This window comes from Babylonia areolata, chromosome 17 (assembly GCF_041734735.1).
Source record: "Babylonia areolata isolate BAREFJ2019XMU chromosome 17, ASM4173473v1, whole genome shotgun sequence".
NCBI lineage: Eukaryota > Metazoa > Mollusca > Gastropoda > Neogastropoda > Buccinidae > Babylonia > Babylonia areolata.
In genome coordinates, this window is record NC_134892.1 from 1,643,812 (window position 1) to 1,648,811 (window position 5,000).

Consider the following 5,000-nt stretch of genomic DNA (forward strand, 5'->3'; position numbering starts at 1 on the left):
AGAGAGAGAGACAGAGAGAGAGAGAGAGAGAGAGATTCACAGCTGTCAGTAAAGGTCAGCAACAGAAGCGATATCACCATGAAATACATGTACACGGTATGACACCAAAAAAAATATAACCCTCAGCATGATTCAGCTATTTTTGTGTGAGTGAGAAAGGAAGAGATGCAGACAGACAGACCGACAGACAGACAGACCGACAGACAGACTGGCAGACAGACAGAGGCAAAGTAAGACTGAAACTTATCAATAAACCACCAGTTGTTAGACAGCGAGAGAAAGACAGGACTGAAAGAGACAGACAGACGAATCGATAGTTTCTTCAATAAGGCCATGGCACCATTTGAAGGGGTGATTACATATCTTGTCCGAATAAAATCTACATAAAGATATCATCTTAATACATGCTTACAGAAACAAAACAAAAAAGAAACTGGGAGAGACAGAGACAGAGAGGAGAACGAGAGGAGGGGAGGGGGGAGAGACAGACAGACAAAGAGAGGGAGAAGGAGAGACAGAGAGACAGAGACAGGGAGGAGAACGAGAGGAGGGGAGGGGGGAGAGACAGACAGACAAAGAGAGGGAGAAGGAGAGACAGAGAGACAGAGACAGGGAGGAGAACGAGAGGAGGGGAGGGGGAGAGACAGACAGACAAAGAGAGGGAGAAGGAGAGACAGAGAGACAGAGACAGGGAGGAGAACGAGAGGAGGGGAGGGGGAGAGACAGACAGACAAAGAGAGGGAGAAGGAGAGACAGAGAGACAGAGACAGGGAGGAGAACGAGAGGAGGGGAGGGGGAGAGACAGACAGACAAAGAGAGGGAGAAGGAGAGACAGAGAGACAGAGACAGAGAGGAGAACGAGAGGATGGGAGAAGGAGAGACAGAGACAGGGAGAAACACACACACACACACACACACACACACACACACACACACAGAGACCGACAGATACAGACACACACACACACACACACACACACACACACACACACACACACACATTCCTATTAGAGCAGAAAAGTGACCGTTCAACTGACTGCCTTACAAGCAAAACATATCTCCGACCGACACAGACAGACAAGACACAGAGACAACGACAGACCATACAGTTTCAAGGTGTAAAAGTGTGTAGTGTGTGTGTGTGTGTGTGTGTGTGTGTGTGTGTGTGTGACCACATCTCAAGGCCTGACTAAGCATCTTGAGGTTATCTGCTGCTGCCAGTGGTCACGCATTCTGCCCAGTAAGTGTGGTGCAGCGAACATGTATGGCTTTGTCAGAACGCTGGGGCGTCTCCCAGATAAACTGAAACTGCTATCATTAAAGAAAGACTTTAAAGGAGAGAGAGAGAGAGAGAGAGAGAGAGAGAGAGAAATACAGACACCCATAAAAAAAAACTCACTCCCCTCACCCCAGCCACTCACCCCCTGAACCCTCCAAACCTGCCTGAGCGTCACCGAAAACCCTTCCTTTTCGCACCCTCGTTACCCTCGTTCACAAGTTGAAGTCAGTGCTCGATCGCTCGGGTGAGGGGCCACACTGTGCACGGCCCAGCTAGGCCTAGAGCAGAAACACAGTGGCTCCACTGGCGAGGGACGCCTATCTCGGACACACACACTGATCCCACGATGATGGGTCTTGGTTCGTGCTGCTTGACTACGGTGTTACGCTGCGTCAACCCCTGCCCAACAGGTGACATCTTCAACCGCGGACGTCCCTCCCATTATTATCTCTTGGCGGTTTGCTTTCCTCCCCCCCCCCCCTCCTTGTGTCGTGTCCGTGATGTTATTGCCCAGGGGACTAACAGGGTGGGGATTGAGCAAGGCGTGAGGATGCATACCTGGACACAGTGCTGTCGGGGCCGTCACAGTGCTCCATCATAGTTGTCTGTCTCTCTGTCTGTCTCTCTATTTGCAAACACACACACACACACACACACACACACACACACACACACACATACACACACACACACACACACACACACACACACACACACAGAGATATATATAGATAGATAAGATACACAGATATACATAGATAGATATGGACATTGATGTGTGTGTAGAAACAGATAGATAGATGGATATGGATATTGGTGTGTGTGTGTGTTGTGTTGTGTTGTGTTGTGTTGTGTTGTGTTGTGTTGTTGTTGGTGTTGTTGTTGTGTGGTGTGGTGTGGTGTGGTGTGGTGTGGCGTGGCGTGGTGTGGCGTGGTGTGGTGTGGTGTGGTGCTGTGCTGTGTGGTGTGGTGTGGTGTGGTGTGGTGTGTGTGGTGTGTGTGTGTGTGTGTGTGTGTGTGTGTGTGTGCATGCGTGATCTGGTGATTGTTTTTCGCAACAATTTCTTTTCTTTTAAGAGAGAGATAATATACCTCACAACAATTTTTTTTAAAAGATAGAGAGATTACATACCCATTGATTCACTTACAACAAATAACTATAAATCATTCGCCGTTCCTTCTTTCTTTTCCAAGTCTACAAACTTTGAACAGAAACTCCAAGGACATCTTACAACGCAGTGTTTTATCAACTCAGGTAGTGGGAAAAGCTCACCACACTACACCCCCAACACTGTCCAATAGAGTCTGATAAGGCGAAAGACACTACCATCAAACTAATAACAGCTTGCAGGAGGGTCCGAGACAGAGAGAGAGAGAGACAGAGAGAGACGTGACTGCTATCCCCAAGCAGAGGTTGTATAACCAGGCAGGTATTCAACGAGGGATTAACGCACTGCGTTTCCCAAGCTTAGGTTCATGACATTTTGCAGGGGTCCTTTCACACACATGTCCTTTCCTTTCCTCTCTCTCCCCCTCCTCCCCCTTGCCCCCCTCTCTCTCCCCCTCCTCCCCCTTGTCCCCCTTTCTCATTCTCCGTGTGTGAGGGGAACATGGTTTGGCTGATACGGCGTGTGCCACTTCACATGCACGCAGTGACACCCGATTCTGATAAAAAATTAAAAAAACACAAAAAAACTGCTCAATATGCAAACGCTTCACACCCGACAAGGCGCAAGGGAAGGCAGTCCTTTCACTCCATTATCAAGAAGTTACGTTTTGCCCAAGTATTTGGAACGCCTTTCAATGATCCGCCACCTTTCTTGCCAAATGACAATTCTTACAGGCCAGACCCGTGTCTGTTCCTACGGGGGGCTCCAAAAATACCACCCTCCCCCCAAAAAAGCCTTCCATGCGGAACAAATTTTACTGCCCTTTTTTTTTTCAAAGCTTTTCACACGTCGGCCATTCTTGTCCCAACTTTCAACGCGAGATCTCGGGGGAAAATACTGGTAAATATGAATAAAATAAAAAGGCAAACTGGCGGCACCCATAGTAGACTTGCCGTTGACAAAGTAAAATAGAAATCTATTTTGTGTATTAAAAAAAAATCCTTGAAAATGGCCTTTAAGGGGAAAAGATTATCAAGGTCTGCTCCGCACACAGGTTATTCAGTCCACAGACAGCGTTCACTTTCTGTCAGCGGTGTACACAGGTGGTCCAATATGCTGCGTTTATGTTGATCATTGTTATTGCTAGTGTTCGTTTTCATGTCAAGTTTTGCGGCACCTAGGTCTGTATCAGATGTATTTTCCCACTCTTTCTGGTGGAACTGATTTTTTCTTGTTTTCATGATGTTCGCTCCTTCATGTGCGTACGTGCCTACGTGTGTGTGTGTGTGTGTGTGTTACACATACATGTGTGCATGTATATATGAACCCACGGCTGCTTGCAGTATGAGAGTTCACTGCGTGCACGTACACACCATACGATGTTTGCTGAATAACACGGGGAGTCCCCAACACCAGTCCCTCAATGCCAAACAGTGGAAACTGTCCGTATAGACGGATACTGCAATGTAAAGAAGACGTTATCAGTCTCGGACAGTCCGGGCCAAAGGCCAGGAGGGCTTGAAATGAATGTGGACAGTATACAGTATACCTGTATGGGTGTGGACTTAGTGGGTTAGCTCCGTCCTTATCAGGGAACGGGAGTTAGTGGACTGGCCCCTGCCCCTCCTTGGAGTAAACTGCAGGGCGCTCGGGGGTGTATGTTAACAGCCCTCGACAACCACTCTCCACAAACACTGGTGTGAACAGTTGTACATTATACCGTCTGCGTTATCTTCTGAGTGCTGGAGAGAGACGTGTGTGTGTGTGTGTGTGTTGGACATGCAAAAAACAAAACAAAAATTAATGCTTGCGATCACGTGTGTTTGTGTGCGCGCGGGCAAAACTGGTGTGAGCGACAACGTGTCTTTTATGTGTGTGTGTGTGTGTGTGTGCGTGTGTGCGCCCGTGCGCGAGATGCATGTGTGTGTGTGTATCTACAACTGACAAAACCCATTATCCGGAACGTTCGTCTGTTCACACACGTGCACAAACACGTACAATCCCCCCGCCCTCCCTCCCGTTATAAATTAATTACATACCCACGGCAAATAACAGGACAATAGCATCACAACTGGCGCCCATCAAACTGCCCGCCTTCTGACCTGACTGACGGACATTCAAACAGGAACAGATGTTGTTCTATACTACTACTACTACGACTACTACTACTACTACTACTACTACTGTACTGTGCAGGACGAAACACACACTCTCTCTCTCTCTCTCTCTCTCGTACCTACGTAATGCTTTACCTGTGGTAATTGGAGGCTCTAGCGAGGGGCTCACTTTGTGCCAGTGATATAGCGACGGGTTGCGTGCGTTCCCGTGTTTGTCTGTTGTTGGCCGGGCCTGTCAGGTGTTGATCACCGTGAGATAACCCCAGCCACACGGCCTCGCGGAGTGCCCGCAGGACTTACAAGTAATTGGTACCACGGTCTGTGACCAGCTTTGGGGGGAGGTTGGTAAGGTGTATGTGTGTATATATACGGGGGGTTGGGTGGGCTGAGGAGGTAATGGGGTTAGTGGGGGTGGAAGGTGTGGAGTGGTGGGGTAATTTGATTGCAAAACTTCTTGCCTTGTATTTATTGCCTTGGTATCTGTCGCAAGTCCAT

The 5,000-nt window shown here is 48.3% G+C and overlaps 1 protein-coding gene across 2 annotated transcripts in view; it reads right to left on the reverse strand.

The window, feature by feature from the left end:
• The window catches only part of LOC143291574 (uncharacterized), a 96,934-nt gene that overhangs the window by 80,591 nt on the left and 11,343 nt on the right, over positions 1-5,000 (reverse strand). Inside the window, exon 3 of one of the 2 annotated variants that reach the window (XM_076601501.1) lies at positions 1,838-1,904. The exons of the other annotated variant lie outside the window; for it this stretch is intronic. The gene's annotated coding sequence lies outside the window, so the exon portion shown is untranslated. The remainder of the gene's footprint in view (positions 1-1,837; positions 1,905-5,000) is intronic. 2 annotated transcript variants of the gene reach the window in all.